The sequence below is a fragment of the Pyxicephalus adspersus genome, chromosome 7 (genome assembly GCF_032062135.1).
Source record: "Pyxicephalus adspersus chromosome 7, UCB_Pads_2.0, whole genome shotgun sequence".
In the NCBI taxonomy this organism is placed as follows: Eukaryota; Metazoa; Chordata; class Amphibia; order Anura; family Pyxicephalidae; genus Pyxicephalus; species Pyxicephalus adspersus.
In genome coordinates this window covers 37,459,155-37,472,439 of record NC_092864.1, presented here as the reverse complement: position 1 = coordinate 37,472,439, position 13,285 = coordinate 37,459,155, and the positions used below count along the sequence as shown (strand labels likewise).

Below are 13,285 nucleotides of genomic sequence, written 5' to 3'. Positions count from 1 at the left end.
CACATCACTATAACAAGCTTCTTTTTTTTTAATTTCAAGAAAAGAAAACTATTTAAGTCTGCTAGTAGTGATGATGTTTCTCTGTGGAACTTACATGCAAGCTGTGAGATCATTACATGCAATAACTCACAGGCAGGGTAGACCCATAGCAGAGCATTCAAGTGCATGGGCCCCATATGTTGGCAATAATTCCTTCGGTTTGCAGAATTTTAGCTCATCCTTAGATGTTGTTTCTCAATTTTGCACGCAAATCAAAGTGATGGCAATGATTTTTATATAGCTTCTATTAGTCTTTTACAGACATCACAATCACAAATAATATTCATCTGCAAGAGAAAGAATAAAAAAGCAAAAAGTAAAACAAAAAAATGCTAAAACATTTAAATACCAAAACAAATAAAACAATACAATACAGTTACCTTGGTCATTACTCATGAAAACCAAATTATAGTGTCAAGATATTCACAATAAAAAAAAATATATATTTTTTTTAGGTGGGGCTTTTTTTGGTAAACAAATTTCTTATGCACTAATGCAAGGGTTAAACTAGAACTCAAAGATTAAAATTGACACAGACCTCAACCATATTTTAGATCAGGGAGTTCATGACGAGATTCTTGCACTTTAGAAGTTTACAAAATCAATTAATTTGTAAACAGATGATCTCATTTATAACCAATCTCTTTTTTTAACAATTATAAAATTACATTGCTTAAAAAAAAAAAATCCACAGTTACTGTATTTGTGTGCTGTTCAACAATCAACATGCGGGGAAACAAAACAATTCCAAGGAAAAAAAAAATCATCATTCATCTACATTATAATTGCTTCTTTTCCACATCTACGGGGCGGTTAATTAAAATTGTGATTAAATGTGGTCTCGCTGCCTAAGATGTCTTGCCCAAAACAGGTGGTACGGAATTTAAAAGTAAAAAAAATGTAATTAGCATTGGAAATTGAGAAATTGCCTGTAAGAATCAGTGTTAATTTCAGTCAGTGATGAGGTAATTTATAAATGAATTCAGCAGAGAATGTAGAAATAAATGCACAACTGCCACCCTGCCCCTCCTCAGTGTTCTCAGCATGCAGGTGAAAATGTTTGCAAAATATTGAGGTAATTTGAAAATAATTCCCAACGTTCTGGATTTTTCTGTTTCGGCCTATTTGTATTATTAAAAATTTGGGTCGTCATTTACCTAGTACAATCAATTGGTGGAAGGTTTAAAATAATCAATTGGGAGTACAAAGACTAGGGTTAATGTGCAGTAAGCCATAACAGCCAATCATAAATCGGGGGGGCATGAAAAATGGAAGATGATTGGTTATGGGATACTGCACTTTGCCAAAATTTGCCTTGACCGATGTTTAATAGACCACATTTCCTGCAATGGCCTTTATGACCAAACAGGTTTCCTATTTCATATTTTCAGTTTGATGAACAAATGGATGAGGAACCTGACAGGCTGTTACGAGAAGGGCCCAGTTATTGCTTTTAGTTTTGTAAATGAGACCTATTCGTAGTTTAGGTAGCCATGTTTAAAGACCTGTCTGTGGTGCCCCAAAGGGCAACTATTTACTCTTCTAGTGCAGGTTGCAAATCTGTATATTCACCAAAACAATGCCAAGAGTTACAAGTTACGTCTAGTTATCCATTGCATCCAATCAGACCTCTTAGTACTAAATCACATCAATAAACATTGCATTTTGATTTGTTTCTATAGGTTACTGTAATTTTACTTTGTTCTGAACAATTCTTTTCTAGTTCATTTTTTGTCATTTTCATTTTTAATACCAGTTATTCGTTTGTGTTTAGAAGTTTTCTTTTTTCAGATGGCTGTTTTTAATGTTTCATTGGCTGTGTATATCATCTGCCGATCAGCTTTCTTGCTCCCTTGTGTTCATGTTAATGAAAATTTGTTCCATTTTACATCTATTTGGTTGGCACAAATTATGTATGACTTATACTTGTTCTCCATGACTTATTTTTCCACCATCTTCATAGCCAGACTAGAGAATGTTTGTGTGACATCAATATCTGACATCACTGTATTACAAAGTCATGCCATCAAGTTTATTAACAGCCTTTAAATTCTGCTGTTGTTCAGCTGTATTTGATACAAAAAAGATGTCAATATTTCCCTCTTATTTCACCTTAAGAAAGCATGTGGTAGTGGTCACATGATGATGTTACTTATTGTTACTGAAAAAAGGCCATTACCTAACACCCGTTATCTGTTATATAGGGTCATTTGGTTTCCTATTGTGTTACTTTTCTTGTGCTAATTTTATATATAAGTTCTTTAGAAAACTGGTTGACTGAAGTTGGAAAAAGGTCTGAAAAGGTCACTGCCGTCGGTCAACAGGAAGGTCATCTGTCCTTTGTTTTTGACATTCATGTGGCAAACAAAAATTTCTAGTAAAATGCATTTTCTGATTTAGAAATAAATCTTCTTTGGAAAACTTCTTAAGCAGTGGCAAGTTCATGACCCTTTGTTGGACCTTGTTTGACAGCGATGAGTTAGACAATATGTAAGGGAGTTGATCAAAGTAGAGTTAAGGGCTACTGTCATCCAGGAGAAGTTTGTTATGGCTGGTATGACAAAGAAGATAAAATGATTTTTTATTGGGTTATGTAATAGAGTTTTTAGGGTGATGGTAGCCCTATTGGTGGACTTGGTTGGACCAAGAATAAAAAGGTAGACACGAAAACATTGTCCTAATGAACTCCCAGTGCTGTGATAATGGAATGGTAAACCTTTTGGTAGAGCTCATTGAGAAGAGAAACTAGTGGTTTCCAAAACACATAATCGTTGCGTAAAAAATGCAGTTTTGTAAAGCAGTTTTGTAAAACTTATGTTGCTTTGGACACCCCTTCTGTTGTCCTTTCATATAAGTCCATATGAAGCTCAGCAAAGTTCCATAGCGATATCATTATGAGGTTCTACATAGCCATTCTTGTTGTTTATCATTTGTGGCATTTTGGCAACTGAGATGTTTTCTTAAGAAGAAGAAAGTTTGTTTTACTGGTGGACAACAGGTCACAACATCCATGATTCTGATTAGAAATTATTAGCTACAGATACCTTATAGAAAGCCAAAGAAAGCCGGCCATTCTTGGAATGGAGGAGTTCCTCCCTAATACACGGTTCTTCTGAGAATCCATAACATTGGCGTTTATCAGTATAACTTACATATAGAGGTTACATGAAGGAAGAACAACACTATCTATGATTCAAAAAGTGACCCAAGAGATACCCTTCCAGTTTGAAAACAATCCTGAACATCTGGGAAATGCTCTGTTTGTTTATGCGTACATAATGCCGGTTTGTCCGCCTGGGAAAGAAAGCAAATGGGAAAAGTATGCATGGATTTCACAGGTAAAAGGATTACGTGGGCACATAATTGATCCATTTGGAGGAAAAAAATGACTGCTCTGAAGATGCCTAAGCTTTGGAGATAGAGTTTATGAAATAGGCATCTGTAAATTCAAAGGAATCAATATGTCAATTTTATTAAAGCACGGGACCAGCTGGACATTAAAAGAACATTTTTTTTTAAATTGCAGCTGCACTTACAGCTGCATTGCATAGCTCATTACAAAGGCTTAGATTTGTGTTAAAATGTGCAGTCTTTGTTCTCATTGAACGTGGCTTGTACATCTGTGAAAACCAAAAGCAAAGGGTAGAATTTACAGAAAAAAAAAATCAACAGCATTAATGCGTGATTGGAACTGTGATATACCAATATCGTATAATCACGCATGCCTTTCATTAAACCACGACCACGTTTGACAGATGTAAAGGTATGACACTTCGTCCCGTGCTTCCCGTTTTTAAGCAAACCCTTTCATTTCCATTACTGATAGGAATTTATTTATCTCTTTCTGTTGATGTACCCATTGGTAGCATCAAAAAAAAAAAGAGAATACCATTTTGTCCTATGTGGGCTGATAGCGTAATCTTTTTTTTTTCCTTCAAGGCATTAAATCTTGGAACAAGAAAAGCTCTGTCATATCCTCCCCTCTCTCTGAATGTGTGTTTGAAAAAAAGGAGAAATTTTGATGTTTGTACTTGGACTAATGTCCAAAGTAAATCAGTTGATCTTGTGGGCGTGTTGCTGGCCATTTTGATTCCTGATATATTTTTCAAGCTTGTTAGCAGCTGATGTAATTCAAAGCAAATGAACAAATCCTATTATTGCGACCTAAAAGGTACAACATTCAATATATGTGTGTTTTATATCAAAGATGACTTCCTCCTTTACTATATGGTGTATAATTTCCTGCAGGTATTTCCACCCAATAACTAGATTGCATTTTATTTATTATAACCAGCTCCAATTGTTTTGGTCCAGGCCCATTCTTGCGAACCCTATATGGATTGTTTAAGGTTAAAAGACGTGTGAACAAATGTATTAAATGGTTTTTCATATTCAAATTGTGCTTGTCTCCCCATCAAACTAGGACATTGTAGGCAAATTAATGATAAACAACTGTTTCACAACTGTACAAAGATTATTTGCTGACATTTACCTATTTTGTCCAGCCTTGAATAAAAAGAGAAAACGCCTATAAATCTGTATTTTTCCTTTAAAAAGAATTGTATATCCAATTAGCCCTTAGTTATGGTCTTTTCCCACCACGTACAGGAACCTAAACACCATCATAACTCACCAAGAGATTTATTACATCCTAAAAATATCATGGATTTAGCAATTCAATTTTAAAATAAAACTGTTAAATGAACTTTTATTGCATTTTTCGTTTGTCCATATTTTGTCTTCTGTATATTCATAACAAATAAGACAAGCACTTATTAAAATTCTCTATTGCCTTCCAAGTAGTTGAACCTTGGAAGATGTAGTGGTTGGCAAAAGTTGTGGGAATTTAGACATTCCTTTTTAGAAGTGATCCCTCCTGATTTAAGGGAACTATAGACAGTCTCCAGTGGTTAGCAGAAGGGCAGAGTATGAAAACCACAGGAATGAACAATGCCGTTTTGGGCACATCCACCAGGGTGCTGGGTTTCCCAGTACAAACACCAATAAATGAAAAGTTAAAACCTCTCCTTAGATTGTGCGGTCAGGGCTGCATTTAGAAGAGACACTGCCTTAGGAATCTCAAGTCAGGGTTCCCTAAATTAGCCATGGTATGCCCCAAACGTCTGGTTACCTTATATTTGCTCCTCTACTTTTTTTTTTTTTTTTTACTTGGAAAACAGTTTTAGCAAAATGTTGATTATCATAACGGATTTTCAGAAATCACACGTGTAGTTTTGCCCTTACATGACTGGACGTGACTTCAGTTGCTCTCTACAAGATGGGATTAACGTCCAGTTATAATTGTAATGACGGTGCTGACTGTTTTACTGCCGTGTTTAAGCTAAGTTCTCCTTCGCTGTTGTTGATATTTTTGCTTGCTGTGTGGCTCTCGCTGAGTGACATCAGCTGTCACGCTAAGCAGGTGTTCCTGTGTAAACTAACGGACCCTGTTTGTGTTCCGCCATGCTCACTCCTGCTCACCCAGAAGGGCAGAGTGATTAAGGACCTGATACATTTTTTGAAAGGAAACGGATGGGTGCCCTAGCAGAACATAATTACACCACTCTCCCATCGTGGATCAGCGCTGCAGAGCAGAGTCGAAGAACTGCAGAAATTAATAATATATAATAGCGTTGTATTTGTCATTTATAAATGAAATGAAGGGAAAGAGTGGATTCTGCTGGAATGCGTTTTCCGCGTTATAAAAAGATAAAGTGAAGATGGTAATTTTTTGCTCATCCTCATTTTGTTAAATAAAAAAGAGCTTGACGATGAGATAGGTGAAAGTTTTGGCCCACGGGCAACAAGAACAGATCAGGAGAACATGCAGTTCATGTGATAGGCTGGGAATAGTTTTCATATAATGACAGGTTAGCAATCTGGGGCTTCTGCTCATAAAAGAGATAATATTTTACTACAGTCAAAACAAAAGCGCATTTGACGGGGTTAAAGCTGGAAACATTGAGCTTGTTATATATAATATATATTGACAATATATAGTTCTATTCAAAGCAGCTAAAACACATTCGTATGTCTTTAAGGTATTGTGTGCACCATGCATACCAGCAAGCAGATGCTTGCATACCATCCAACTGATGACAAAGTATGGAGTCAATAGAGACAACCCAGTTCCTACCATACCAATGACTACTTTTCCTATATACTGGAGGTCTACAATATTTACATCAGACCAAAACTAAAAAAAAAATGTGGTGGCTGTTGGGTTTTCCCCATTTTTGTACCCGGTGATTTAACCAGTAAAAAATACCCCATTTTAGGGTGACCACTCATCACTCACTATGACATCTTTAGAGAAGCTGTGTTGCCAACCTAAGGCAATGTTTTATGAACCTTGCCCTCTTTTCTTCTCCACAACATAGATTGATTTTGTAGCCTTCATAGAAAACTAGTCATAAGAGTGCAACACAGCAGCTCCGGAAGGTAGATTTCTTGCTCGATCAACAAGTTTCCTTCTTTTTGCACCTATCAAACCACTATAACAGCTTACTTTCAAGTCTATACTTACCAGGTGAAAAAGGGAGCAATAGGAGAAGTTTATTGTTGGGGTTTACATACCCTTTAAGATTACCTACACATGTTCCCCTTGTCATCAGATGCCAGTTCAGAAAAAGCAGGGTTTGTCAGCAATCAGGCAAATATCCCCAAACATTTATTTTAAGGAAAGACAGTTAAATGTCTTCTAGGCTATTTGAGCCGCCTAACGGTCCTCATTACCTTTTCAGTTCACTTGTCTCAAATTGACTGATTTTAATACGCTGAAAATGGCTTGAGTCATTTTTTGAGTGTTCATTAAAACCAACAAGGCTTCCCGTGAAATACTACAATATAAAACTGAATGTACATTAATAACGCTATGATATATGTAGAGCGCGCTGTGCATTGATTGTCTTCTTCCGAGGAGCACTCTTTTTCTGTCGCCAACGAGGATTCCAGCTCCGGTCTAATGGGAGATTATTTCCATATGCAAAAACCGTAGGGGATCGCTTTTTTAACCCTTGCAGCTCCTTCCCACATAACGTGATGTACACAGCAACTTAACAAAAATGAAAAGGGTGACAAAAATTCTCCCTTTCCCCACCAGAAGTGCCATAATTTGTAATTATCCCAGTCGTGCTGCCAGAGGGCCTACTCTAGACTGCAACTTGTTGCTGATCCATCTGTTGAACGGAAGAAAAAGACGTGCGCTGGATTCCTCGGGGCAGCACTTTTATCCCCTAGAAATACATCATTTGATAAATGACACATTTTTGTCACTTTTGCTTTGCAGCCGTTTCAGCGAAAATATGTTTCTAAGAACAAAATGTACATTTTTTTATTTCCAGTTGTGCTCTTTGTTGTATACTTTGTTTTGTGCCATCTTTGAACATTCCGTAAGAGTCGTACGATGGAATCCTTCAAAGTCTGGCAGTTTTTTTCCACTGCTCAGAAACAACGATCGGCTGGTCCATATTTAACATTAATGCATGTGAGGTTGTGTTTTGTTACTGCGTAGTGGCAGTTTTTATGTTGAGTGATAGGTGGGCCTGAGACTGTTTGTAGACATATGATGATCTCAAAGGAATATAAACCCAATAAAGTAATATATAAAGAGATCAGGGTGTTTCTAGATTGGGAGTTATTCAACTTTTCCAGATAATAGTAATAAAGAACAGATGTGAGCAAAAGGAAAAGATTATCATTTAAGGAGCTCAACCACTAAAACTAATATTATAGTGATGTAAACACGTTTCTATCTACACGTGTAAGCTTGCTAATGTCATATTGATCCAAAAAAATTGGAATAATTACTTTGTACATGCTGAACCCCAAACATGGCTTTAATATGATCCATAGAGATTTCTGCACCCCCTTTGGGGGTTGGAAAACATTTTTCAGAAAGTAGCCACAGCCTGAGTAATAATGTCCCCTGCCATGCTGCAGAGTAGGAACCTTGCAATAGTCTCCCTGCAGAGGTCTAATGCACCCCTTGCTAAGGCAAAGCAGGGAACTTGGTAGATGTCAGAGAGTTTTGACTCAATAGGAGCACTGAGCCTATGAAGGATTTCAGGACACAGGATTTCAAAATTTTGCTCCTTTCTAAAGAAAATAGACTAAAATAGTTTGCCCACTTTTTATTTTAATGCACTAGTAAAGCTTAAAATCACAATTCTGATTTCAGAACCCTCAGAATACGGTGGTAATTTAGGATTTGAAGTTGGAAACTACTCTACTTTGCTTTTTGTCTTATTAAATACTGACAAAAAAACCCTTCAATCGCAGATTCAAAGCTAAGCAAAGAAACACCGGTACACGTTGAATGAAATTATTCAAATTCCGCTGACCTGGACGAGCGTACACTTCACGCTTAGAAAGTGTTTCTATTCTAACGTTTAATGCACTTGACACCACTCCATGCTCCTGATAAAAACTAATTCATTAATTGAATGCTTATTGATTTCACATGAAAAAAGTCCATATTATTTAATAACACAAATCTAAAAGCTGCCAGCCGAGAGGTCTTATTATCAGATGGTTTTATTTTATTACCTAGTAGTTTGGCAAGATCATTATAACGCTAACGCTTCCTTCTTTCCCGCTCAGTACTGGAACGTTAATACTTTACTGCCGCTCTTTGTGGGGAGATGATAAAACGTTGATTCTTTCTTCATTTCTATTTATTATGCATGTGATTGCATTATACATATATGTATGTATGTTTATGTATTATTTATCTTTTAACATTAACACAATCAGACGAATGCAGTTCAGTATTGATATGAGCAATGCAAGCAGATCAGAATATTTATTTTACTGAACACATGGAACTTTTTAGTATTATACCCAAAGATTTTCTAACATGTTTACAAATTAGCCTTTTTATTAAGGAAAAAGTACAACCCAATTTCATTGATTGCAGCTTGGAATTATCAACTGCATTGGAGGCTTTTTTCCAAGCATGCCAGTGCACTATGTTTTTCCAAAATGCATGGCCTTTGCCCTGTGTTGCCATATTTTGACTCTGGTGGCCCAGCATGGACAGCCACCGCAGCACCACAGCTTTGAAAAATGGAGTTGTATTGCCATGCCTTGTGCTGCAGGGCTCTAGTAAAGTGCATTTGGTTGAGCACTAACAATGAATGGCAACCCAACATATCAATGAATGTGTTATCCATTGCATTCATTTAACATACTAACTTTTTAAGCTGGATTTACAACTTCAGACTGGAACACACATGAATTATAACATATAGTTAAGCTTTTCTGTTACTGCAACATTATACATGCCCACTGTGGTTTAATTACATAGCACGGATTGTGCTTACTGTGGCCAAATTATTAGTTGCTCTTGTTCTGTAGGTCTGGATTAGTATACTAAGGTCTTGTTCGTGCCCACTGTATACAATGTTGGGTTTTATTTAAAGTTGTGGCATTTTTAGGCGATGCTTGAGGCTGCTTACATGTTAATTTTACTTATTTCAGTTCCAGTGTCTCCAATTGCTCTGGTTGACTAGAATTCACATCTCTTGTAATAAGTGAAAAAATGGTGATAGAAAATGTTATGTTTATTATTCCTGTGCCCTGTGATTGGATTGTAAACACCTACTCATTGAAATATTATTATACTGAGGCCTGTTTCATGCTCCCTGTGCCAGGATTATAATGCTACAGTCTAATTCATGTGCATTATGGCTGGATTAATATTATGAGGTCCTGCTGCACCTTTATTATTCCGATGCACTATAGTACAGGGCTAGACTAATCCTAAAATCAAGGTGGTGCCTATCATTTTTAAAGTGTGACCCCTAACATTTTCTCCTCTTACATCTTTAAAACATGACATTGTAAATGATTTATAAGTTTGGTAAGTGGAAAAATATCTTGCCAGAGTGGTAACTCTGCACTGAAATATCAAACAATATCAACATCTCTGCCTATAATCAGATCACAATGTGCATAGGAAGTCTTCTTTCTTATGGTGTCTTTATAGCACAATACACCACAGTTAAATAAAAGTGGAATTTTGTTAACGCTTGACAAAAGCTAAATTCAGGTTGAATACAAATACAGCCCTTCAATATATAATACTGTCTCATTTTCCAGTTCCTAGCAATAGAACCCGTTGCTTCCTAATTGACGATCACCTTGATTTTTATCAAACCTGACCCCAATTGTCCACATCGTCTGCTTATAATCCTCCATTATGTCTAAAGAGGTTTTTTTACGTAACAAGGAACTTCACCAAGGCGGCCTCAAGCACTTCACTCGAGATTAAATACCCCTCTTCCATTCTAAATATAATTACATATTTCAAAAGGCAAAGTAGTTTCATTTACTAAAGCAAAGCGGCTCAGGGATATATCTCTTTACAGATTATTTTACTGTCTTTACTGGATATTTCCTAATACTTGATTTATTTGCATTGTACAAAGACTTGTTACTTTTCTCCGTTGGCGGAGTCTTGTCTGTTCTTTGAAAGATTAATTTCAAAGGAAGCGATTGTATACACCTGAGAAACATTATGAAAGCCCGTAATCCTTGTTCACCGAGATGGATTGGAAGCTTTGCTCATATGCAGCCAATACGTTCTTGTTGAACTTCTTCAATTTACAAGGCATTTATTAAAACAACGAGCACACCGGGAAAGTGGGTAGCTCCAGTATGGGAACGGTTCTCTTTAATCTCATGCAAAATAAAGATCTGCAAAGCCTAATTTGTAACAAAGTGTCAATATACTTATAGCATGAATATTCTTGCTATAACTTTTGTGTCCTTTGTGTATTTATTAAAGATCTTCAGCAATCCAGCAAAAGCTACTTTACCTTTCTACAGGTGTTTCCTGTAATACAGATTGGTCACTGCTGCTCTGTCTCCCTTACATCACATGCCAAGAACAAGTAGAAATGTATCTACAGTATACTTCTATTGAGGAATATATTTATTTTAAAGTGTTTGTGCATGGAGTTCAACTTTATATACTATATATATATATATATATATATACTTTTTATACTATACTTAGCTTGTAGGTTATAATCATAATAGAAAAAGAAAGAAAGAAAATGCCCCTTTTCTTCACTTTTCTATTTTGATATCAAATTTTGGGGCTGGCACCAAGGGACATGTAACAAGGGCCTGTGCTATATTGCTCTCTGTATTGTAGGTTGTAATACATTGTTTAAATGTAGTAAGTGTTTTTCAAAAATGATATATCTTATGGTTCACATTATTTCAAATGCTCCTGTCCTTCTTTAGACATTTTTAGTTACCCCATTAACCATAGAGTAATATTCTGTTCATTGGTTGTGCATGCAACCTTCATGTTGACAGTATTGGTGGGATGCTGACATGATACTTTTACAGTTTTATAGTTCGATTTGGCAAAAGTTGGTTGGTTATCAATAACTAGGAGTAATTAGAAAAAAACTTTCTGGTTGTTTTTTAGAACTTGTACAGATCTATATAAAGAAGAGTGTATAGTGAACAGGAATCCTTTTTTTATTGTTCTCTTACAGCTGCTGGGCGATCTCAGTTATTTGTCAACGGAATTTTTTTTGTGTGTGCCACTGTCCATTGTTTGGCGTACAGGATGGACTTGTGTTTATTATGAGGTCACCTCTTGCGATGACGGGCAGGGCAATCTGCTGAATCAAGTTTGTGATTGTGAATGGTGCCAGTCAGTCGCAATTAGAGCCAGGAGCGGGAGCCCCCTAACTAGTGCATCGCTGCGCGCCGACTTCATACAAATCACCTCACCTGAAACTAATTGTCACAACAGAGATCTTATGCAAATGAGCCCCGGGGTTAGCGTGGGAAAAGGAACATACTGTCGCAAATATAGGTGACCTGCTGGGCAGGGGGTCCGTTGCTGGGGTAATCTTTGTTCGTGGAGTCGAACAGAAAGGTCTCCATTGTTTAAATTAAAGGGGGGAGGAAAAAAAAAAAAAACTTTGAAAGGATATAATTTTACTTCACACTCCTGTGAGTCTCTGAGAGCAGTACGGCGGATCCTAGACATGTGTTAGTCTGTCACAAAGCTTCTTGTAAGTGGTGGATTGTGTTGAAGCTCTAGACTTCCATGTCTGTGTTCAGTCAATCTCCTATTTAGCCCCTTTGACCCTTTTGCAAGCTTCTCCCCACCTGAACTACACAGGACTGTTAAGCTCAGCTCAAGTGACCTTTGCTAAATCACTGGCAGTTTACACTCTGACCCTACTTTTACTACAGCCAAGTTTTATTTACAGTGCTAAGGAGAAAATATGTCAGAATTACCTCCAGTAGTGAATAAGGAATAATGATGTCAACTTTCATTTTCTTCCCATTTAAGTGGGATCATGATTTATGGATCGTATGGGAATACAGAGCGAGCGGCTCTTAAACGTACACTGAGTGTATCGCGCTACCATTGTATCCCGCAGAAGTACCAGGATATATTGTACGTTTTTTTTTGTATCTATTAACCAGAAGCTTCAGGCAGCTAGTAAAGTCAATCAGTTAATTGTTAATGTAATCCAAGCAGCTTTGTATGTGTGCTTGAGGAGCATGTCAATGAATTGGCCATGCCTGCTGCTTTAAAGCCCCACAACGGGCATTTTTTGCATTGTGGTGCGCCGTGTTGGTTATGGGTCATATACATTTTTTAGGCTGTGCATTGGCAACCCATTCCAGTTACTCTGCCATAGGTATTTTAAAGTGCAAAAGATGGCACCATGAAATAGGGGGTGGTATCAAAAGGGTGGTGTAGAGAAGGTGTAACAGTTTCTCTTTCCAATATACAATCCTACTTTCAGGTAGAAGATGATATATTTACCCAATAAATATCTGTTGGTATGGATTATGGACTCTGCAGTCCCTTCATTGATATGAACCTGGATGTCCATCATGATTGCATCACCCTTTGTGTGCTTGATTGCATAACCATAAATGCATTGAATTGTTTTACATAACGGAGAGGCATTTGACTTCCTTTCTGCCTGTTACAAAAAAACAGCATTGACTTATCATACCTCAAAATTGCGTGGCCTAACCAGTGACAGGTTGTCATTTTAAAGTTTACTAAGCTGAGAATTGCACCTCAGCAAAGAGGTTGCATGCTAAAACCACATCTTACTCAACTTGGTCTACCCTGCTGTCTAGGTCAGGTTGTGGTGCAACGTGTTATTACTTGAATATTGCAGAGTTATGTGTCTTATACCTTGGTGTGTTCAGTAAGTATTATATATGATACAGTTTAAAGGTACAAGCCACT

The 13,285-nt window shown here is 36.9% G+C and overlaps 1 protein-coding gene across 5 annotated transcripts in view; it reads left to right on the top strand.

The window, feature by feature from the left end:
* Positions 1–13,285, top strand: part of ZEB2 (zinc finger E-box binding homeobox 2) — a 105,545-nt gene that overhangs the window by 18,314 nt on the left and 73,946 nt on the right. The gene's annotated exons all lie outside the window — the stretch shown is intronic.